The sequence below is a fragment of the Budorcas taxicolor genome, chromosome 21, assembly GCF_023091745.1.
Source record: "Budorcas taxicolor isolate Tak-1 chromosome 21, Takin1.1, whole genome shotgun sequence".
Classification (NCBI taxonomy): Eukaryota; Metazoa; Chordata; class Mammalia; order Artiodactyla; family Bovidae; genus Budorcas; species Budorcas taxicolor.
Genome location: NC_068930.1, coordinates 8,929,044 through 8,954,512, shown reverse-complemented (window position 1 = coordinate 8,954,512; position 25,469 = coordinate 8,929,044). Strand labels below are relative to the sequence as shown.

General features: G+C 40.5%; 1 protein-coding gene across 1 annotated transcript in view; it reads right to left on the bottom strand.

Moving 5' to 3' along the window:
* Positions 1-25,469, bottom strand: part of ADAMTS17 (ADAM metallopeptidase with thrombospondin type 1 motif 17) — a 393,371-nt gene that overhangs the window by 145,272 nt on the left and 222,630 nt on the right. The gene's annotated exons all lie outside the window — the stretch shown is intronic.

Sequence of the window (25,469 nt, the reverse complement as noted above, 5' to 3'; positions counted from 1 at the left end):
CTATCCTCTGGCTATGGAGCAATCTCGACCACAAGGGATGGAGGACACCTGTCCCCTGGGTGAGAGGCTCCAAGGGTCCCAGGGGTGGCTTGCTGTCCACACATCAGTGCACCTTGCCTGAGTCCCTCCTCACTTTCCTGACCCCTCAAGGGCGTCCTGGGATCACTTCCCAGATAAACTCCTTGCACCCAAACCCTCGCCTTGTGGTCTGAAAATTGAGAACAGATGTACTGAAGGCTCTTGAAAGACGCAGTACTTCCACGATGTCAGAGCCAATCAGGGCGACAAGGTCTGCGGGGAGTGGGAGAAGTCCCCTTCAGGGACCTGACCCAAGAGGCACACCTCGGGCAGGGTGACAGTTAAGCGTCCCCTTGCGGTCTCGCCAGGGTGTGGAGGCTCAGTACAGGGGCCGGCTGTTCCAAGTAATCGTGAACATCTGCTCAGAGGAGAGTGTGACTGTGCTGTCCAAAGTCAGAAAATGTTTAGATGTTGAAAGGACAGAAAAAAAGGAGCAAAGGGAGGGAAGGCAGAGCTGCGGGGCTTGACAATGAGCTCAGAGCAGCCCACGGCCCTTTCTCATTTTTCAGCTATGTCGGAGCTGCTCTGTGACCTTAAAGATGCTGATGAGTTGAGCGGAATTTTGCACATTTGGGTTCAGAAAAGCCCCCACATTCCCATCACTGTCTGCCCCTCAATGGAGCAGTAACAGGATGAGCGGCTGGAGCCCAGCAGTGGCTGGTCCCATAAAGACTGACAGCATCTCATTAAATGTGTGATCTTGTGCACTTTGATCTGAGAGCTCTTCCAGAGGGTGGTGTCAGTTTGTGGACACGTGTTCATGAGACAAGGAGGGCGCAGGAGGTGAATTTATGGGGTAAGAGTGTTTGGGATTAGGAGACCTAACTGCCCCTTAGGAGAGAGAGGAAGACTGGTGCAAACTGTTTATTATGCAATTTATAGACAGTTTAATCTTAACTTTTCTAATCATCAGAGCAAAAGGAGAATGAGGTCAGGCAAAGATTTCTTAAATAGAACACAAAAAGTATAAAATATAAGGGAAAGAAATGGATGAATTTAAAAACTATATTAAGTATTAAAATGAGCTGGGGTGGGGAGATGTTAAAATAAATAACTTGTGTTTATCAAAAACAACTGTAAGAAAGTGAGAGATGTTTGCAATGGGAGAAAGATTTGTAAGGCACAGAACCAACAAAGATTTGTATCCAGGAAATACATAAAACAAAAGCCAAAAACTCCCACTGATCAATCAAGAAAAAGGCCCAACAGAAAAATGAGCAGAAGATTTGAGTAAACATTTTACATAAAAGGATCTATACACATACAGGATGGACAGAAAATACAAAAGGATGCTTGATTTCATTAGTCATCAGAGAAAATCAAATTAAAACCAACCAGCTAAAAAACGAAAACAAAACAAAACAAAAAACCCAACCAGCTACCTCTTCACACCCACCAAAATGGCTAGAGTGAAAGATCTGGAGGCTACCAGGTGTCAGCAAGGATGCGAGGCAATGAAAGCTCTCATCAACCGATGAGATTCTTAGTTCTGTAACTGTGGAAAACTCTATGGCAGTATTTACTAAAGGTAAAGAGAAGAATATTCTAATACCCAGCAATTCTACTCCAAGGTATGTATCAAACAGAAATGTGTGTGTATGTCCACCAAAAACACTGTCAAGAATGTTCACAGCCACAGTATCTGCATTAGTTCCCAAGATGGAAACAACCCGAACACCTGTCAAAGCAGAACAGATAAATAAGGGTCTATTAGAACAATGGGACACTATTAGATCTCAACATGAAGTTCAAAATGACTAAGAGAAAACTATAGTGTTGGGAGTCAGGTTAAAAACAGACAAGGAGGATGAGCAGGAAAAAAATGACTTTAGAGCTACAGCCTCTGACCTCAGCTTGGCCACCAGCATTGCTCTGTGTGCCCAAGCCAAGCAATCACCCTCTGTGATTCCTTTTCACAGCTGGACAAATGGGGTGGACCACACCATGACTGTCACTGTGATGCCTTCTAGATGGACAGAAGGCATGCTTTACAAATGACAAAATGCTCTGACATCTGTGATCCTGAGGCTCACAACAGCCCCGGAGGCAAGTATGACAGAGCTTTCTCTCTTTTTTCCCACTTTCCCCTTCTTTTTCTCTTTTTAGTAGATGGGATTATTATTCATAAGGCCTGCAATAATTAGTAGTAAGCATTACGGGTTCACTATGGGAGGCCAAGTCAAGATGCAGACAGAATACAGTTGATTTTCAATGTTGTGTTAGTTTCAGGTGTATAGTAATCAGTTATACATATATATACTCTTTTTTAGATGCTTTTCCCATATAGGTTGGACTTTCCCAATGGCTCAGTGGGGGAATAATCAGCCTGAAATGCGAGAGACACAGGAGCCATGGTGCCGGGGTCCAGCCCCGGTGGATCCAGGGAATTCGAAGGGTGGACGGTGTTGGCGTGAGAAAAACTTATTTATTGATTGATATAAGATTAGATTAAGAAACTATAGTGTAGTAGGAAGATTAAGTGGAGGAAGAGGCTGAATAGCTTGGGTTACGCGGAAGACCAATAAAATTCCAGACAAGGAATTTGCACCATCTACGTTGGGCCACCGGCGCTCACTTGAATATCTAAGGGTGCCTCGCCTTAGGCTCCCTTTCGCGCAGGTCTTAACAGCCAGGGCAAGTAAGTAGACTTGGCGGGCTTCCGCGCCCCAGGTGGAGATTCAGCCTGAAATTAAAGTAAAGAGCGGAGGAAGGGAAAGGGAGAGAAGAAGACAGACAGAGACACGGGGGGAGCCAGATTCCCAAGAAACCAGGCCGAGAGACTAGTCCGAGAAGCTGGTCCCATCCTTTATTGTTCAGAAGGCCTTTTATACTTTTGATAAAACATGGAGATCAATGGGTAACACAAAATTATGTAGCGTTCGCAGCCCAGACTCTTTCCGTATATCATTTTGTATACAAAAGGTCTCAGGTGATTTACATTATCTTCTGGCCAAGAGGCTTGTTAACACGTTTCGGCTCTCTTCCTTAATGAATGTTAATTTCGTTTCCCCTGAAGTGTTTTTCTTTCATCTGCATCTCCTTAGAGCGCTAAAGTTACCTCTCTATAGAACAAAGGCGCAGTGGGTTGTAACAAAGAAGGTACTTAACTCAAAGATCTAATGTTGCTAATACCAGGTCTACTACTTGTTTTTCTATATACCAACTATATCTAAAAATAAAGGATATGAAAATTTGGCAGCAAGTATTGGCTCAACAAATGAAACCTTGAATCAGTCCTATTCTAAAGATTTTGGCTCCTCGGAAGCCCCTACATTCCTAGGAGGTTTTAAGCTTCCCGTGCCTCCTGTGGTCAGGAGGCCTCAAACAAATACGAGTCCTGCAGGCAGGCTAGAAAGCCATCAGAGGGGTTTTTTGGATTGAAACACTCTTTCAAATGCAGAAGACTAAAGCCCTGAATTGACTTTTTCCAGAGAATGTCAGAAGAGTGGAAAAGCAGAGCACAAAAACCGGCAGATTTTTGTTGGGGTACATGCTTAGGAATTTCCAGAGGGGCCCCTGAAGTCTGAGCACACCTTGTGTATGTCAGCTTCCTTCCTCATGACCTTGTCACGGGTGGGATTCCTCACACTGGCTCCCGGCACCATGGATTCAATCCCTGTGTCGAGAAGATCCTCCTGGAGGAGGAAATGACAACCCATCCCAGTATTCTTGCCTGGAAAATCCCATAGTCTGAGGATCCTGGTGGGCTACAGTCCAAAGAGGTCACAAAAAAGTTGAACACAACTGAGCCCATAAAGATCATTACAGAGTACTGAGTAGAGTTCCCTGTTCTATACAGTAGGTCTTTATTAGTTATCTATTTTATATATAGGAGTGTGTATAAGTCTTTCCCAACTTGGCCATCCCCACTTTTGCCCCCTCATAACCATAAGTTTGTTTTCTACACTTGTGACTCTATTTCTGTTATATAAATAAGTTCACTTGCACCATTTTTTAGATTCACATATAAAGTGATGTCACATGATATCCGTCTTTTTCTGACTTACTTCACTCAGTATGACAACCTTTAGGTCCATCCATGTTGCTACAAATGGTATTATTATTTTTTTTTAATGACTGAGTAGTATTCCATTGTATATAAGTTCCACATCTTTATTCATTCCTCTGCTGATGGACATTTAGGTTGCTTCCATGTCCTGGTTACTGTAAAGAGTGCTGCAGTAAACACTGGGGTGCATGCATCTTTTCAAATTGTGGTTTTCCCTAGATATATGCTCAGGAATGGGACTGCTGGATCATACGGTCATTCTATATTCAGTTTTTAAAGGAAACTCCAGATTGTTCTCCATTATGGTTATACCAGTTTACATTCCCACCAACAATGTAAGAAGGTTCCCTTTTCTCTACACTCTACAGTATTTATTGCTTGTAGATTTTTTGATGATGATTTTCTGATTAGTGTGAGATAATACTTCATTGTAGTCTTGATTTGCATTTCTCTAATAATCAGTGATACATAATATGTTAGTCACTCATTCGTGTCCAACTCTTTGCGACCCCATGGACTGTACCCTGCCAGGCTCCTCTGTTCATAGAATTCTCCAGGCAAGAATACTGGAGTGGATCAGCATTCTCTTCTTCAGAGGATCTTCCTGACCCAGGAATTGAACCCAGGTCTCCTGCATTGCAGGCAGATACTTTACTTTCTGAGTCACCAGGGAAGCCCAATAATTAGTGGTGTTGAGCATCTTTTCATGTGCTTTTCGGCCATCTGTATGTCTTTTTTGGCAAAATGTCTAGTTAGATCTTCTGCCCTTTTTTTGCTTGGGTTGTTTGTTTTTTTTGATATTGAGCTGTGTGAGCTATTTGTATATTTCCCACTTTTCCAATGAAGAGGTAGACATTTGCAGACTTTAACGGCCCTGAGCTGGGTCAGAAACACAGGACTGGGAATTCACTTATCAAGATTTATATTCTCATTCTTGACCCGTGTGGTGCCTACACAGGTGCATTCACCTTATAAAAACTAATCAAGCCCTAAACTTAGGGATTTGTGTACTTTTCTGTATGCATATTATAATTCAATAAGACTATTACATAAATAAATAAACACTTAGACTGGTGATGGAAGGTTATCTGGACTTATCACAGGGAGAAGCAGGTAAATCAGAGCTTCACAAGGAAATACAAATAAACCATATGTGCTGGAAGTCATATCTCAAAGCTGGAAAGAGACTCTAAATGTTGAGCAGTCCTTGTAAGTTGGGACACACACACACACACACACACACACACACACACACACTTTCTCTCTCTCTCTCTTCTCATAAGGAGAGTTCCTGCTAGGATGAAACCAGGATGTTCCTGACATGAACATCCTATAAATAGCTGGTCCAGGAGTAACTCAGAGTGAACAATAGTAGGTAAGAAGCAGTACAGGATATAACTAAGATACTACAAATAAAAAAGAGAGAAAAAGCAGGAGGGAGAAAGCAGATGAAGAATACTCATCAGACAATATGATCATGGAATGGCTACAATTAATTAATGTCCAACCATAGTACTATTAAAGTTTTAAAAACACAGTAGTTGTGCCTTTTTTAAATTTGCATTTGCAAAAAGCCAATACACAAGAACTCAGGAAAAAGATGGTCTTGTCAAAGGAGATAAAATATGAGCTATTAGAACCTGATCAAAAAATGTCAGAGAAAATAAAGTCAGATGACCAACGATGACCACACTGAAAGCGGCATGAAGAAGAGACATGCCACTGAGCACACAGGGAGGTACACAGAGCTAATGATTGAGAAAAAGTGAATATAATGAAATAGAAATGAACGAATAATTTTTAAAAAGTTAAGAGGAAACAACAGATATGGAAGACACACAAAGGAGAGCTGACATAAGCATAAGTGGGAGGCAGGGAGGAGGGGCTTTCTCTTCTCTACTTTCCCAATGAAGAGGCAGATGATTATCGAGGTCAAGGACCCCAAGCTGGATCAGGAGCACGGGACTGCTAAAGAGTAGAACTAAAGTAATACAACAGGAAAGGTATTTGAATATAAATTCAAGATCTATCCTTAAATGAAAGAAGATCTCAGTCTCAGATTGAAAGACAAAGCTCTGTTTCAGGAAAAAAGGCGAAGAATGATGAATACAGAGGCAAGTCCTAATAAAGTTGATCTCAGAGATAAAGCAAAATTACATTTTAGGCAGCCAGAGACTCTTCCTCACCCTCCCAAAGAGGGAGCCGTTCACAGATACTGGATGAAGATATTAGGCTAAATGCACATTCCTCGATAGCAGCATTCACTGCCAAGAGGCAGTAAAGCAATGCTTAGACAAACACAAAGAACAAATTCAACCCAAGAAGTGTCTAATAACTAAACATCTGCTCAAATATTTAGGTAACTGGAAAACATTTTTGAACATATAAAGAGTTAAGTCCTCTCTTGGAAAAAATACTAGAGGATGAACTTCACTCAACAAAGACATTAATGGAAAACTCATGAGAAAAGGATTGGAAGTAAACATTGATAAAAGCATTGAAGGAAACCAATGGAGGACTGAAGCTGGAGAACAGAATGCAGATACAAATCCAGGTGAGGCAGAAAAAAATGGATAAAAACAGGCTGGAAAAGAAGGTACAGAGGGGTGGGGGCAATAGGAGATTGTCCATATCTCCCAATTTTGTCAACTTTTCTAGCTGGGAAAGGAGCAAAACATAAGAGATAAACATGATAACTGAGATATAAGAATTTTAAGGGCTTCCCTAGTGGCTCAGTTGGTAAAAAAATCTGCCTGCAAGGCAGGAGACCTGGGTTTAATCCTCAGGTCGGGTAGATCTCCTGGAGAAGGAAATGGCAACTCACTCTGGTACTCTTGCCTAGAGAATTCCATAGACAGAGGAGCTGGGCAGGCTATAGTCAGTAGGATTGCAGAGTTGGACATGACTATGTGACTTATAAGACTTATAAGTGAACTTATAAGAATTTTAAAGGTAAAATGTTAGCCACTAATAAAAATAATAAAATTGAGTGGTGGAAGGAATGGAAAGGAGGTGGAAAGGCACTGATTTCATCATGTTCATGGAGTGAGGAAACAGAAACTCTAAAGAGAAGTGTGCCTGAGGCACTTTTGCTTCCAGCAAATGTCAGAATAGATACCCTGTGGGAGGCAGGGCTGTTCCTCCACTATACAAATATAAGTATTGTAGTAAAACATAACTCTTACTGCTGAGCTCATTAGAAGTAAAAAGAACTATTCAAGGAAGCAAACACAGAATACACACACGATTATTTATACATACAAACATACTCCAATCCGTGGTTATACATAGTTACAAACATATTCCAATCCGTGGTAAGCACATACAAGGGGTGTGCTGCCCTGAGGCCCAGCTCTGATCTTCACACTAGACTTGGGAGAATAAGTTCTGGACTGGTGGCAAGGTCACAAGATCTACCTGAGATACCCAGATTACACCAGGGAATCTGGAAGAGTATTAACCAGTCCAAAAGGATTGGTGGCCTTTCCTGGCTTTGGTTGAGATAAATATAAATTCTCCCTGAAGGAAACAACTATTACTCAGGCTCTCAGAATTTCCTGGTTACCTTCAATAAAGGGTAAACTCACAGTCAAGCATAGAAACATGAGTGACAGCATAAACAATAAGCAAAAGATTTAAATTCTCAGTGTTTATATAATAGAATTATCAGATGCTGAATATACAATCAGTTCAGTTCAGTCACTCAGTCGTGTCCAACTCTCTGTGACCCCATGGACTGCAGCACGCCAGGCTTCCCTGTCCCTCACCAACTCCCAGAGTTTACTCAAACTCATGTCCATTGACCCGGTGATGCCATCCAACCATCTCATCCTCTGTCATCCCCTTCTCCTCCCACCTTCAATCTTTCCCAGCATCAGGGTCTTTTCCAATGAGTCAGTTCTTTGTATAGAGACTATATATTAACTCTCTATAAAATATCTTAAAAAAAATAGAAGATGAGATCACATAAACAAGCTAGCAGCAAGATACTATTGAATATGATCAGGCAAATTTGGGGGAAAAAACTAGAAAAAACTTTTGAAAGTCAAATATATTAAGAAACTTGTAAGATCTACATAAAAAAAAAAAAAACTTTAAAATTCCCCCAAGGAGGGGTAGATTCCTTTACATCCTGAGTGGATGTAAAGGAACAGTATATATAAAATTATATATTTTCCCTAAGTTAATCTATAAAATAATGTAACAATTTAAAATACCAGTGTAATTTAGAACTATAAAAGCAGTTTCTAAAGACCACATGGAAAAACAAACAAGAAATAACAGCCATTAAAATTTTGAAACAGCATATGTTTAGTGTATTAAAATATTTTATAAAGTTACAGTCATGTAAGTATTAAGAAGCATATGATTACATTAGTAGAACAGACTGGAAAATCCAGAAATATTTTTAAAATATAAGATATGCAGAAATGTATATTATAAAGATAGTATTTCAAATTTATGGGGAGAAATGAATTATTCAATGAATAGCATGGAGCACCTGAGCAGCCATCTGGAAGCAAAGGGAGGTTAGACCCCTACCTCACACCTTACACTAAAATAAATGATCATTGGATTAGGGTTTAAACATAAAAATTAAATAGTAAAAATACTAGAAGTCATGAAAATGAAACTTATTTATAGTTTAGGAGTGGGAAGGACCTTTCTAAACATGGTTTAAAACCCAGAAGCCTTAAAAGGAGATTTATATATTTCACTTTACACACACACACACACCCCTTCTGCCTGACATAAAATAAGATAAAGTAAAACACAAACTGAAAAAATAGACCATTTGCAACTCATATTTCAGCTAAAGCACCAACTTCCTTAATAATTAAAACTTCCAACAAATTACTTAAAAAAATCAACAATCCAATATAAAAAAAGGTTTCAGAAAACAGTTCACAGAAAAGAGCACACACCTGACTTTTCAATATATGAAGAGATGCTCGAATTTATTATGAGAGAAATGCCTTTCAACTCGCAACAAGCTCATGTCTTGAATGTTCAGACTGACACAGCTCAGACAGCCTAGGAGAAGGTATGGGGATCCGGTGGTCCTCAGAGAGGCCAGGGAAGAGACCAGAGAGCTAAATTATCTTAACAGAGAGCCAGGACATCACTTGCCATATTCCTCCCCACCCCTGTGAAGTTTTTCCTGCTCTTGCGCATTCCCCCCAGGAAGAACCCATCAGGGCTCTGAGAGAGTTCCCACCTAACTGGTCCTGAGGGTGACAGGCCCAGGGGTCTCACCCCCCACCCTCCACCTCTCCATCCTGAGCTCCTGGGGAGCAGCAGCTGTGTCTGTCTCCTCATCTCATTAGCACACAACTGGCAGCACAGGGTACAGACACAAAGACCATGTGCTGAGTGAGTGCACGAATGAATTAACAGATTCACTTGCCAAGCAATGCAAGGCTCGAGCAGAGAGAGAGAAAGGTGACACGTTCTAAGAATTTACCTAGCCCAGGCATGAGGCTAAGAGCCCCACCAGGACTCCTCGTTACTACTCACACAATGCCATGAGACAGAAACTATCACCACTCACATTTTGCGAAGAGGAAATAGAATGAAGTGACTCGCCTAAACTGCAGGGCTAGGATCTGTCCTGACCCCAGAACACACTCTTATCCATTGGTTACACTGCCCATGGGTCCCCGATCTCCTCTCCCCACTTCCCAGGGTCTAGCATCTGTTAGCTCACTGCCCACATTTAAGGTTTGGTGAAAGTCTACTGAGAACATTTTGCTGCACAATTCCTCAAGGTGCTACATGACAAATAAGCCTGGGCAGAGCTTCCTTGGAATACCACGGAAATACGTGGAAGACCTGAGTGTCCCAGGAGAAGGACACTCCTGCTCACGCCTTCAAGGCTTTGTCCTTTTCTGCACCTGGTGGTGTCCCTTGTAGGCCATTCTGACCCTCTCCATGCACTGTTTGGAGAGGAGCTCTGGCTCAGAACAATAATGAATGGGAAGGTTATGTAAAAACCCTCAGAAATGTGTTGCTGATAACACAAGCCAAAAGGGAGATAAAATGAAATTCTAAGAGCTGGATGAAAAAAATTACTCATCCAAAATTTCCACACATACTACTTACGGTTTGAAGCCTTCCCCCAGGCCGGCGTGCCAGCCCCACTTCTGGAAGGCTGGTCACCTCCTCCGTGTTCCCAAAGTTGCAGAGGCTGTCACCTGGCTGGGGACACCTAGGGTGGGGGCCACCGGGAGAGGCCAGGGCCGGGGCACCAGGCACTGAACTGGCAAGGAGGGCAGGCAAGAAGTGAAGGATAACACACAACTTGCTAAGTCTGGAGAGCACTTTGAGGAGGCAGTCCACTGCTTGCATTCAAACACTTCTGGAAAATTGGGGCCATCTGCTGCCAAAGTTCAACAGTTTTGAGAGAGGCGGCAGACGCTGGGCAGGAAGCTGAGACTGAGGCAGGCAAGACGGCTTTCAACCTGGCGCCCAGCCCAGCGTCCTACCATGGGGCCCTGTCTGCCTGAGAGCGGCAGGGCAAGGCTCCTATTCTGCCAGCCATCACCTGAACCCTCAACCCCGGCCAGGTATGCTGGCATGAAAGGGGCAGGTTTCACTTAGATCAGCAGTTCCAGATCAGGCTGAGCATAAGACTCCCTGGGGAAGCTGAATAAAAAGAAACAGCTGAAGGCCATCCCCCAGCGATCCTAACAGAGAAGATCCAGAGTGGGGCACATATATTGACCTTCTTCCCTGCAGGAGATGCCAATGATCCACCAGGGTTAGAAATAACCAGCATCAGAGAAAAGAATATTGCTCGTTCCAAGGTGGAATCCTGACACCCTGTGCTCTCTGCCCACCACAGGGATTTCCATCCATCAAGATGACCATGAGAATCTCCCTGGGACTCGGGGAAGGACAGAAGGAGGCTTCCCAGTCTGGGCGCTGGAAGCACACCGAGAGAGAGAGGTGCTGGACCCTGGAGAGCAGCTCCTAGAGGTCACAGGCTCCCGGGATGAAAGGAGGAGTGGTGAGGACAGATGCAGAAGAGGACCAGCCAGTGAGACTGTCAGCTAAACAACATCTCCTCTACCACTGACTCTAGGAGATGAGCTGATGGAAAAAAACAATATAGCTAATGCTTATTGAGCATCTACTATGTGCTAAGGGCTCCAGTTAATTTGTTCCTTAACCCTCATAACAACCCTATGCTGTGTAAGTAGAATTATTTTTCTCATTTTGCAGATTAGGAAACTGAGGCATAGAGAGACCATAAGCATGACTGCAAAACTCATCTTAACCACTGTGTGATATGGACAGCAGCTCCACCCTGTGCTGAATGAAGGCCAAGAGAATTAAATGGAAAAGAGCAAAGGAGCAAACATTAGGTAGAAAAGAATGCATGACTCTAATGACACCATTCTAGACACTGTTGCCTCCTTGCAACAACTGGCTTACAACTTCCATGCTCAATATATATATATATATTTTAATAGTGGAATATGCACATCTCAGTCCTTTGTGAGATGGACTCACAAGATGGACCCAACACCATCACACGTTGGGACACCCCTGCTCAAGTCAACCAGTGAGGCCGCTGTGCATCACTTCCCGACACCCTCCTTTCCTTGTGGGGCAGTCAGGCATGGACTTGGAGCAGTGGTGGTGCAATGTATTGCTGAGATACAGAAAAGGTAGAAGGATGCACCTTTCAGCTGAGAATCTCTAGGAACCAGGTGAGGGGCGGGGGCAGATAAATTTCTCTTTTAAGACTTTTGGGTACTAAATAGAATGTTATAATATATAATAAATATATAATAATAAAAAATTCCTCTTTTATGTTGAAATGGAGTGAGGGCTTTGTGAGGCCATGATCATTGGCAGAACGATGCCCTAACTCCCCACTCTTCCTTTCAACTGACAATCCTATTCTGGCCTTCTCACCCTTGTTTCACCTGGCAGAATATCTGAGTTTAAATAGCTTTAAGGTCTTGCTAAATAATGACTTTGTAAGTAACTTTGCTGACAGAGACAGGAGGAACTTGTAATCATAAAAAAAAGATGGATTGGGCTAATTGCATAAAGTTCATTTCCCCTTTCTAATAAATATTTACCATCCAATGTTTATAACTTTTATGTTTGGACTTTCTTGAAATGCTTTATTGAATTAAAAACATCACATTACCATTGGCTAAAAGAGGAGACAGCTATATTTGCCAATAACTTTTGCAACAAATGCCAGCTATTGATGCCAATTTTTTTTCTTTTGGTAGTTCATATTTCCACAGACAGCTTTGAGCCTTACAATACCCGTATTCTGCAGACAGACATGAAAGATGTAATGGTGATGGTGTGGGGATCTCCAGGGCCCTAGAAATGAAAATGGACTATATTTTAATTTTTCTTCATTCCCTGATGCAAACGTTTAAGAAAGCAGAAATATTTGAAGCCAGGCTGCTTCCAAAGCAACTGTAGCAAAGTTTTTCCAAAGTTACCCTACACCCTTGGGGAAGGAAGTGCCTCTTAATTCTGATTGGTCTTAAAATGGCTACAAGTTATGAATGTCAAACGAAGAACATTCCATGGAAGTCCAATCAGAAGGATATTCTGTATTGGAAATTCCACCTAAAGAAGAGGAACAGTCAAAGGAAGGCAGTTCATCCCTCAGTGGGTAAATTCTGACTGGTCACTGCCTAGCACTAAGCAATTGGCCTTGTGCTCTGAGGCACAGGGTGGAGCCTGTGAACCCTTCTTGGAATAATACTTGTCAGTGCATGATTATAAAATACATAAAGTTAGCAATCAAACAATTAAGTTCAAAAGTAATTCAAAATACAAATTTGTGATATAGTAAGTGAAACATGTGTTTCCTTGTCAACACATTACATAAGAAGATCTGGCCTTAGATCTAGTAACCATTAAAATTTTGAAGCAGTCATGAGCATAAATGATACTTCCAAATAGCTGCTAGAACAGTCATGCAGTTTAAGAAGTATCTGTGATTCCTGATCACATGATGTCACAGGTACTGCTGAGACTCCTGAGGCTTATCACTGACTCTCATAATCAAAGGAAATACTCATTTTGGTTACAGACTGGAGAAAAAAAGATGTGATCTTTTCCCTATCCCTGTTTACAAATCCTCTGAAAGCCATCAGCAGACCCTAGCTCAGAACCCTAAGTGAAGTCGCTCAGTCGTGTTTGACTCTTTGTGACCCCATGAACTGTAGCCCACCAGGCTCCTCCATCCATGGAATTTTCTAGGCAAGAGTACTGGAGTGGGTTGCCATTTCCTTTTCCAGGGGATCTTCCCAACCCAGGGATTGAACCCGGGTCTCCCGCATTGTGGGCAGACGCTTTACTGTCTGAGCCATCAGGAAATCCCACACAATAACGAAGGAGCGTCCATGAGAGTGTGATCCCCTGAGCCCTCAGCCTCTACCTTCCGCCAAGGACAAGATTTCATTCCTTATAAGAGGCAGCAGCAAAATAAGAACTGCCCACCAGTAGTCATGGTGGTTAGTACTCTTCTCAAAACATAATCTATCCAGTTTCTTTTCTCCTTATTTTTATGGTCTGCTTTCCAGAAAAAGAAAATGTTCAACTCCTGAAACGCTGATGGGTCTCGTCGTTTGATTCCCCTGGCAGCGTCCATGCTGTTACACTGCATTAGTATTGTCTTTTCTGTAATAGGCTTAAAGTTCTAGAAAATTTTAAGACAAAAGATTCACACATACGCATTCACACACAGCCCACTTGTCTCATTAATGTTTCTGTGCGTTTCCAAGCTACCCACTGAAGGCTCGTGTAGGAATGCAAGCTACGTTCCTTGCCAAGGAAGTCCTCCTCATGGGCACGGCCTTGGGGGAGCCAGGACTTCAGGGAGCGTTCCCAACTGGCATGCATGAGTGGAGTTTGCAAGAGCTCCCTCCACATTTTTGGAGTTGTAACGTCTTCACAATATTCGTTCCCCTAAAACTCCGGGCTATGAGAGTTTTCTTTTTCACAGCATCTAGTAGGTAGCATTTTTCTTTTTTTCCTATTAAAATGGTGTAGGATTTTAAGGTGGCAGGCTTTTTTTTCCCTTCAGTGCTTTAAAGATGCTGCTCCATGGTTTTTTATCACTTGCATCGTTTCTAATGAGAAATATGCTCTTTGAAGATCTTCTCTTCTTCACCACTTTTAAGCAATTTGATTATGATGAGCTTTGGTCTGGATTTCTTCATGATTCTTGGGATTCACTGAAATTCTTGGATCTGTGGGCTTGTGTTTTCATCAAATATGGAAAAAAATTTCAGCCATTTTTCTTTATTTTGAATTGGAGGATAATTACCTTACAATATTATGATGGTTTCTGCCATGTATCGACAGGAATCAGCCATAGGTATACATATATTCCCTCCTTTTAAACCTCCCTCTCAATCCCACCCTTCTAGGTTGTCACAGAACACTGGCTTTGGGTTCCCTGTGTGCTAGTTGCTCAGTTAGTTGTGTCCAACTCTTTGCAACCCCATGGACTATAGCCCACCAGGCTCCTCTGTCCATGGGATTCTCCAGGCAAGAATACTGTAGTGAATTGCCATTCTCTTCTCCAGCAGATCTTCCTGACCTGGGGATCAAACCCAGGGCTCCTGCATTGCAGGCAGATTCTTTACCACATGAGCTACAGGGAAGCCCTTGGGTTCCCTGTGTCATACAGCAAATTACCAAGAGCTCTCTCCTTTGCATATGGTAATGTATGTTTCAGTGCTACTCTCTCAAGTCACCCCACCTTCTCTTTCCCTCAAGGTGTCCAAAAGTCTTTTCTCTATGTCTGCATCTCCCTTGCGGCCTGTAGATAGGTTCATTAGTACCATCTGTCTAGATTCCATATATATGCATTAATATATATTTGTCTTTCTCTAACTTCAATTTGTATAAGTGAAGGCTCTAGGTTCATCTACCTCCTTAGAACTGACTCAAATGCATTCCTTTTTATACTTAAGAAATATTCCTTTGTGTATATGTACCACAACTTCTTTATCCATTCATCTCTTGATAGACATCTAGGTTGCCTCCACATCCTAGCTGTTGTAAATAGTGCCACAATGAACATTGAGGTACATGCCCAGTAGTAGGATTGTTGGGTCATATGGTAGTTTTATTCCTAGTTTTTAAAGGAACCTCCACACTGTTCTCCATAGCGGCTGCACAAATTTGCATTCCCACAAACAGTTCAAAACAGTTCCCTGTTCTCCACACCCTCTCCAGAATTTGTTTGTAGACTTTTTGATGATGGCCATTCCAACCAGCGTGAGATGATACCTCACTGTAGTTTCGATTTGCATTTCTCTAATAATGAGCGATGTTGAGTATCTTTTCATGTGCTTATTAGCCATCTGTATGTTTTCTTTGGAGAAATGTCTGTGTAAGTCTTCCACTCACTTTTTTATTGGGTTGTTTGTCTTTCTGGTATTGAGCTTCATGAGCTGCTTTGTATACCTTGGAGATGAGTTTTTTGTCAGTTGCTTCATTTGCTATTATTTTTGCCCATTCTGAGGGTTGTCTTTTCACCTTGCTTATGGTTTCCTTCATTGTGCAACAGCATTTAAGTTCAATTAGGTCACATTTGTTTATTTTTGTTTTTATTTCCATTATTCCAGGAAGTGGGTCATAGAGGATCTTGTTTTGGCTTATGTCAAAGAGTGCTCTGCCTATGTTTTCCTCTAAGAGTTTTATAGGTTTGGTTTTACACTTAGGTCTTTAATACATTTTGAGTTTATTTCTGTGTATGGTGTTAGGAAGTGTTCTAATTTCATTCTTTTACACAAAGCTGACCAGTTTTTGCAGCACCACTTATTGAAGAGACTGTCTTTTCTCCATTGTATATTTTTTGCCTCCTCTGTCAAAGATAAGGTCCCCTTAGGTGCATGGATTTATCTCCAGGCTTTCTATTTTGTTCCACTGATCTATATTTCTATTTCTGTGCCAGTACCATACTATCTTGATGACTGTAGCTTTGTAGTAAAGTCTGAAGTCAAGAAGGTTGATTCATCCAGCTCCATCTTTCTTTCTCAAGATTGTTTTGGCTATTCAGGGTCTTTTGTGTTTCCATACAAACTATAAAATTATTTGTTCTAGTTCTGTGAAAAATGCCATTGGTAGTTTGATAGGGATTGCACTGCATCTATAGATTGCTTTGGGTAGTATATTCGTTTTCACAATATTGATTCTTCCTATCTGAGAAAACGGTATGTCTCTCCATCTGTTTGTGTCAAGTTTAATCTCTTTCATCAGTGTCTTATAGTTTTCTGCATATAGGGCTTTTGTCTCTTTAGGTAAGCTTATTCCTAAATATTTTTATTCTTTTTGTTGCAATAGTGAATGGGATCTTTTCCTTAATCTCTCTGATTTTTCATTGTTAGTGTATAGGAATGCAAAGGATTTCTGTGTATTAATTTTATATCCTGTGACATTGCTATATTTATTGATTAGCATAGTAATTTTCTGGTGGCAGCTTTAGGGTTTTCTATTACCCCATGGACTGCAGCCTACCAGGCTCCTCCGCCCATGGGGTTTTCCAGGCTAGAGTACTGGAGTGGGGTGCCATTGCCTTCTCTGATTTAAAGAATCATGCCACCTGCAAACACTGAGAGCTTTACGTCTTCTTTTCCAATCTGGATTTCTTTTATTTCTTTTTCTTCTCCAATTGCTTTGGCTAGGACTTCCAAAACTATGTTAAATAATAGTGGTGAGAGTGGGCATGCTTGTCTTATTCCTAATTTTAGAGGAAATGCTTTCAATTTTTTCACCATTGAGAATAACGTTTGCTGTGGGTTTGTCATATGTGGCCTTTCTTATGCTGAGGTATGTTCCCTCTGTGCCTACTTTCTGGAGAGTTTTTATCATAAACGGGTGTTGGATTTTGTCAAAAGTTTTCTCTGCATCTATTGAGACGATCACATGGTTTCTATATTTCAATTTGTTAATGTGGTGTATCATACTGACCGATTTGTATAAATTGAAGACTGCTTGCATCCCTGGTATAAAGCCCACTTGATTCATGATATATGACCTTTTGGATTTTGTTTGCTAAACTTTGTTTGGAATTTTTGAATCTATGTTCATCAGTGACAGTGGCCTTTTGTGTTGCACTGTTATCTGGTTTTGGTATCAGGGTGATGGTGGCCTCATAGAAAGAGCTGGAAGTTCTCCATCCTCTGCAATTTTCTGGAAGAATCTGAGCAGGATAGTGGTTAGCTTTTCTCTAAATTTCTGGTAGAATTCATCTGTGAAGTCATCTGTCCCTGGGCTTTTGTTTGCTGGGAGATTTCCACGTTTATGATTGGTCTGTTCATATTCTCTCTCTTCCTGGTTCACTTTTGGAAAGTTAAATTTCGTAAGAATATGTCCATTACGTCTAGGCTGTCCATTTTATTGGCATGTGGTTGTTCAAAGTAATCTCTTATGATCCTTTGTATTTCTGTGTTGTCTGTTGTAACTTCTACTTTCTCATTTCTAGTTTTATTGATTTGAGGCTTCTTCCTTTTTTTCTTGATGAGTCTATCTAATGGTTTGTAAAATATATTTTCTCAAAGAAACAATTTTAAGTTCTATTAATCTCTGCTATTATCTCCATTTCTTTTTCATTTATTTCTACTCTAATCTTTATGATTTCTTTCCTTTTACTAATTTTGGGTATTTTTTTAATTCTTTTTCTAGTTGCTTTAGATATAAGGTTAGGTTTTTTTAATTTGATATCTCTTTTGTTTCTTGAGGTAGGCTTGTATTGCTATAAATTTCCTTTTAGCATTGCTTTTACTGTATCCCATATGTTTTGAGTTATCATGTTTTCATTGTCATTTGTTTCTAGGCAAATTTTGATTTTCCTTTTGATTTCTTCAGTGATATGTAGGTTATTCAGAAATGTTTTTTAGCCTCCATGCATGCTCAGTCACTCAGTTGTGTCTGACGCTGTGACCCCACAGACTGTAGCCCACCAGGCTCCAATGTCCATGGGATTACCCAGGCAAGAGTATTGGAGAGGGCTGCCATTTCATCCTCCAGGGAATCTTCCTGACAGAGGGACTGAACCTGAATCTTTTGTATCTCCTGCATTGGCAGGAGAATTCTTTACCACTAGCACCACCTGGGAAGCCCCACGCATATGTGTTTTTATATAGTTTCTTTTCCCCCCTGCAGTTGGTGTCTAGTCTTACAATGTTGTGGTCAGAGAAGATACTTGAAATGATTTCAATTTTTTAAAATATACCAGGCTTGATTTGTTTGCAGTGATGCTTCCTAAGGCCCACTTGACTTTGCACTCCAGGATGTCTGGCTCTAGGTGAGTGATCACACCATCATGGTTATCTGAGTCATTAAGATCTTTTTTGTATAGTTTCTCTGTGTCTTCTTGCCACCTCTTCTTAAAACCTTATGCTTCTGTTAGGTCTGTTATTTTTCCTGACCTTCATTGTGCTCTTTTTTGCATGAAATGTTCGCTTGGTATCTCTGATTTTCTTGAAGGAATCTCTAGTCTTTCCCGTTCTATTGTTTTCCTCTATTTCTTTGCACTGATCATTTAGTAAGGCCTTCTTATTTCTCTTTGCTATTCTTTGAAATTCTGCATTCAGATGCATGTGTCTTTCCTTTTTTCCATTGCCTTTTGCTTCTCTTTTCTCAGCTATTTGTAAGCCCTCCTCAATCAGTCATTTTGCCTTTTTGCATTTTTTTTTCTTGGGGATGGTTTTGATCACCACCTCCTGTACAATGTTACAAACCTCCATGAATAGTCCTTCTGGCTGTCTATCAGATCTAATCTCTTGAATCTATTTGTCACTTACAGTGTGTAATTGTAAGGTATTAGATTTAAGTCATACCTGGATGGCCTAGTGGTTTTCCCTACTTTCTTCAACTTACATCTAAATTTTGCAATAAGGAGTTCATGATCTGAGTCACAGTAGGCTCCCAGTCTTGTTTTTGCTGACTATATAGAGCTTCTCCATCTTCGGCTGCAAAGAATATAATCAGTCTGATTTCAGTATTGACTATCTGGTGATATCCATGTGTAGAGTCATCTCTTGTGTTGTTGGAAGAGGGTTTTGCTATGACCAGTGCATTCTCTTGGCAAAATTCTGTAAGCCTTTGCCCTGCTTCATCGTGTACTCCAAGGGCAAAGTTGCCTGTTAACTCCAGGTATCTCTTGACTTCCTACTTTTGCATTCTAGTCCCCTATGATGAAAAGGACATCTTTTTTTTGGTGTTAGTTCTAGATGGCCTTGTAGGTCTTCATAAAACCGTTCAACTTCAGCTTCTTCAGCATTAGTGGTTGGAGCATAGACTTGGATTACTATGATACTGAATGGTTTGCCTTAGAAACGAACAGAGATCACTGTGTTGTTTAGAGATTGCACCCAAGTACACCCAAGCATTTTGGACTCTTTTGTTGACTATGAGGGCTACTCCATTTCTTCTAAGGAATTCTTGCCCACAGTAGTAGATATAACGGTCATCTGAATTAAATTCGCTCATTCAAGTCCAGTTTAGTTCACTGATTCCTAAAATGTCAATGTTCACTCTTGCCACTTCCTGTTTGACCACTTACAATTTATCTTAATTCATGGACCTAAAATTCCAAGTTTCTATGCAATATTGTTCTTTACAGTACCAGACTTTACTTTCTCCACCAGACACATCCATAACTAGGCATGCTTTCTGCTTTGGCTCAGCCTGTTCATTCCATCTGGAGCTGTTTCTCTGCTCCTCTCCAAAATATCTGCCTGCAATGCAGGAGACCTGGGTCAGGAGGATCCCCTGGAGAAGGAACTGGCAACCAACTCCAGTATTTTTGCCTAGAGAATCCCCATGGACAGAGGAGGCTGGCAGGCTACAGTCCATGTGGTCGCAACAGTCGGACACAACTTAGCGACTAAACCACCACTACCACCAACACCAACACGGGGAGTTCATCTTTAAGTGTCATATCTTTTTGCCTTTTCATACTGTTCATGGGGTTCTCAAGGGAAGAATGCTGATGTGGTTTTCCATTCCCTTCTCCAGTGGACCATGTTTTGTCAGAACTCTCCATCATGATCCATCTGTCTTGGCATGGCTCATAGTTTCATTGAGTTAGATAAGGCTGTGATCCATATGATCAGTTTGGTTAGTTTCCTGTGATTGTAGCTTTCATTCTGTCTGCTCTCTGATGGATGAGGATAAGAGGTTTGCGGAAGCTTCCTGATGGGAGGGACTGACTGTGGGGAAACTGGGTATTGCTCTGGTGGGTGGGGCCATGCTAGGTAAATCTTTAATCCATCTTTCTGCTGATGGGTGAGGCTGTGTTCCCTCCTTATAGTTTGACCCCTTCAGGCCAAACTATGGTAGGGGTAATTGAAAAGTCTTGAAAAGGCTTCATCTGTGATCCAAAAATGTGATCTATCCTGGAGAATGCTCCATGTGAACTTGAGAAAAAAGTGAAATCTATTGTTTTTGGATAAAATGCCCTGTAGATATCAATTAGGTCTAAATGGTCCAATGTATCATTTAAAGCCTGTTTTTCCTTATTTTCTACCTGAATGATCTGTCTGTTGGTGTGGGTGTGATATTAAAGTCCCCCACTACTACTGTTTTACTGTTGATTTTCCCTTTAACAGATGTTAGCATTTGCCTTATGTATTGAGGTGCTCCTATGTTGGGTGTATATATAATTGTTACATCTTCTTGGATTGATCCCTTGATCATTATGTAGTGTCCATCTTTGTCTCTTGTAATGGTCTTTAAAGTCTCTTTAATCTGATATGAGTATTGCTACTCCCACTTTCATTTGATTTCTATTTACATGGAATATCTTTTTCTAGCCCCTCATTTCAGTCTGTAAGCACCTAGGTCTGAGGTGGGTTTTCTCCCAGACAGCATATATAGGGGTCTTGTTTTTGTACCCATTCAGCCAATCTGTATCTTCTGGTTGGAGGGTTTAGCCAATTTACATTTAAGGTAATTATTGGTATCCTGTTACCATTTACTTTATTGTCTGGGGACTCTTTTTGTAGGCCTCTTCTTTTTGTGTTTCCAGCCTACAGAAGTCCCTTTAACATCTGTTGTAAAGCTGGTTTGGTTGTGCTAAATTTTCTTAACTTTTGCTTGTTTGTAAAACTTGGTTTCTCCATCAATTTTGAATGAGATGTTTGCTGAGGAGAGTAATCTTGGTTGTAGGTTTTTCCCTTTCATCATTTTAAGTATGTCCTGCCATTTCCTTCTGGCCTGTAGAGTTTCTGTTGAAAATCAGCCATTAGCCTTATGGGGACCTGCTTGTATGTTATTTGTTGCTTTTCCCTTGGTGCTTTTAACATTTGTTCTTTGTGTTTAATTTTTGTTAGTTTGATTAATATCTGTCTTGGCATGTTTCTCCTTGGATTTATGTTGTATGTGGCTGTCTGGGCTTTATGAGGTTGGATGGCTATCTCCCTTCTCATTTTAGTAAAGTCAAGTCAAAGTCACTCAGTTGTGTCCGACTCTTGTGACCCCATGGACGGCAGCCTGCAGGGAAGTTGAAAACTTCCAACTATAATCTCTTTAAATATTTCCCCATGGCCTTTCCTTTTGTCTTCTTCTTCTGGGACTCCTATGATTCTAATGTTGTTATGTTTAATGCTGTCTGTTAAACAGGCTTGGAGACTTTCCTCATCACTTTTATTCTTTTTCTCTTTATTTTGCTCTGTTTCAGTTATTTCCACCATGCTATCTTCTATCTCACTTATCCATTCTTCTGCCTCAGTTACTCTACTGTTAGTTCCGTCCAGTATATTTTTAAACTCAATTATTGCATTGTCCATTGTTGATGGTCTATTCTTTATTCAAGGTGCTTGTTAAATATTTCTTGCATCTTCTCAATCTGTGCCTCTAGTCTATTTATCCATGCCTCCATTTTATTTTCAAGATTTTGGACCATCTTTACTATCATTACTCGGAATTCCTTTTCAGGAAGATTGTCTACTTCCTCTTCATTTGTTTCATCTTATGAGTTTTTACCATGTTCCTTCATTAGCTGGATGTTTCTCTGTCTTTTCATTGTGTTTAACTTACTGTGCTTGGGGTCTCCTTTCTGCAGTTTGGAAAGTTATAGTTTCTCTTAACTGTGGAGTGTGCTTCCCCTGGGTGGGGCTGAACCAATGCCTTCTGAAAGTTTCCTGCTTTGGGGGACTTGTGACTGTGTTCTAGTGGATGGAGCTAGATCTTGTCTCTCTTAAAGGCAGTACTGTGTCCACTAGTGTGTTTGGGGATGTCTATGGGTTCAGTATGGGTTGTGCTCCTGTTTTGTTGAAGGGTTGGTGTGGGACACTTGGAACCAGAGCTTGCTGGCTTTTGGGTGGGGCTTGGTCTTAGTGTTGAAATGGAGGCCATTGTGAGGGCGTTTGTCTATTAATGTTCTATTAATGCTCTCTTGTGGTCCAAAGTCCTAGCATGGAGTCTCCTACCTCTGGGCTTCAGGTATGACACCTTACTATAGCATCAAGATTTCACAGGCCACACAGCATAGAAGACATAATGGTGAAACACCTCTCATAATGGTGAACTTTCCTAGTGGCTCAGACAGTAAAGAATTTTGCCTGCATTGTGGGAGACCTGGGTTCGATCCCTGGGTCAGGAAGGTCCCCTGGAGAAGAGCATGACATCCCACTCCAGTATCTTGTGTGGAGAATTCCATGAACAGAATTCCATGCAGTCTGATGGGCTGCAGTCCATGGGTTCACAGAGAGTCGGACATGAATGAGTTACTAACACTTTTACATTTCAACAGCCAAAATTCATTCCAAGAGAGTCACACACTTATATAGAGAAGGAAAGAGGGAAAAAGGAGAAAAAGAAAAAAGGAAAAAGAGTCAAAAAGAAGACAGCAATCAAGCCAATAATAAAACCTCTAAATGAAAATGGATGCTAAAAATTATTAATAGATTCTCAAAGACATAAAATCAAAAGCAAAAGATCAAAAAGAAAATCAAAAACATGGAAAAAGTTAAACTCTCAAAAATAAAAAATCAAATAAAACATCCAAAACAAAAATCAAAAACATGGAATTTGTTTTTAAAATAAGGCTTTTTTTCAAAGAAAAAGAGGAAAAAGTAGGCTATAAAAAATTGAAGGAGCAGAATGAATTGAGGATAGTCTCAGAGACCTCTGGAAAATATCAAACACACTAACTTTCAAATTATAGGGGTCCCAGAAGCATAGAAAAAGAAAGGGTATGAGAAATTTTTTGAGAAGATTACATTTGAAAATTTCCCCAATGTGGAAAAGGAAATAGTCAATCAAGTCCAAGAGGTACAAAGAGTCCCATACAGGATAAACCCAAGGAGAAACATGCCAAGACACATACTAATCAAACTAACAAAGATTAAACACAAGGAAAGAATATTAAAAGCAGCAAGAGAGAGGCAACAAGTAACATACAAGGGAAACCCTATACATTTAACAGCTGACCTTTCAGCAGAAACTCTGCAGGCCAGAAAGGAATGGCAGGATATATTTAAAGTACTGAAAGGGAAAAATCTAAAACCAAGATTACTCAGCAAGGATGTCATTCAAAATTGATGGAGAAATCAAAAGCATTGCAGATGAGCAAAAGTTAAAAGAATTCAATACCATCAAACCAGCTTTACAGCAAATATTAAAGGAACTTATACAGTCAAGAAATATAAGAGAAGAAAATGATCTACAAAATCAAACCCCAAACAATTAAGAAAATGGCAATAGGAACATCTATATCAATAATTACTTTAAATGTAAATGGATTAAATGCTCCAACCAAAAGACACAGACTGGCTGAATGGATACAAAACAAGACCCATACATATGCTGTCTACAATATCTATGCATCCAACATAGGAGCGCCTCAATACATAAGACAAACACTAACAGACATAAAAGGAGAAACTGACAGTAACACAATAATAGTAAGAGACTTTAACACCCCCCTCACACCAATCAACAGGTCATGAAATCAAAATCAATAAGGAAACACAAGCCTTAAATGATACATTCGATGAGATGGATCTCACTGATATCTTCAGGACATTCCATCCAAATGCAGAAGAATTTTTTTTTTTTTCAAGTGCACACGGAACATTCTCCTGGATAGACCACATCTTTGGTCACAAATCGACCCTCAATAAATTTAAGAAAATTGAAACCGTATCAAGCATCTTTTCCAACCACAACGCTATGAGACTGGACATCAATTACAAGAAAAAAACTGTAAAAAACACAAATACATGGAAATTAAACAATATGTTTCTAAATAACTAACAGGTTACTGAAGAAATCAAAGGGGAAATAAAGCAATTTCTAGAAACAAATGACAATGAAAACATAACTTAAAATCTATGGGATGCAGCAAAAGCAGTTCTAAGAGGGAAGTTTACACCAATACAATCCTATCTCAAGAAACAAGAAAACATCGAATAGACAACTTAACACCTAATTTAACTGGAAAAAGAAGAACAAAAAAATCCCCCAAAGTTAGAAGAAGGAAAGAAATCATAAGGATCAGAGCAGAAATCAGTGAAAAAGAAATGAAAGAAATAATAGTAAAGAGTAATAAAACTAAAAGCTGGTTCTTTGAGAAGATAAACAAAATTGACAAACCTTTAGCCAGACTCATCAAGAAAAAAAGAGAAAAGAATCAAATCAACAAAATTAGAAATGAAAAAGGAGAGGTTACCACAGACAAGGCAGAAATACAAAGGATTATAAGAGACTACTGGAGAAGGCAATGGCACCCCACTCCAGTACTCTTGCCTGGAAAACCCCTGGACGGAGGAGCCTGGAAGGCTACAGTCCATGGGGTCGCTGAGGGTCAGACACGACTGAGCGACTTCACTTTCACTTTTCACTTTCATGCATTGGAGAAGGAAATGGCAACCCACTCCAGTACCCTTGCCTGGAGAATCCCAGGGTTGGAGGAGTCTGGTGGGCTGCCGTCTATGGGGTAGCACAGAGTCGGACGTGACTGAAGTGACTTAGCAGCAAAAGAGACTATTATGAACAACTATATGGCAATAAAATGAATACCCTGGAAGAAATGGACAGATTCTTAGAAAGTTCATTCTTCCAAGACTGAACCAGGAAGAAGTAGAAATTATGAACAGCCCAGTTACAAGCACTGAAACTGAAGCTGTGATCAAAAAATCTCCCAAAAACAAAAGTCCAGGACCAGATGGCTTCACAAGAGAATTCTATCAAACATTCAGAGAAGAGCTAATGCCTATCCTTCTAAAATTCTTTCAAAAAAATTGTAGAGGAAGGAACACTTCCAAACTCATTCTACAAAGCCACCATCCCTCCAATACCAAAACCAGACAAAGACAACACAGAAAGAGAAAACTATAGGCCAATATCACTGATGAACATAGATGCAAAAATCCTCAAC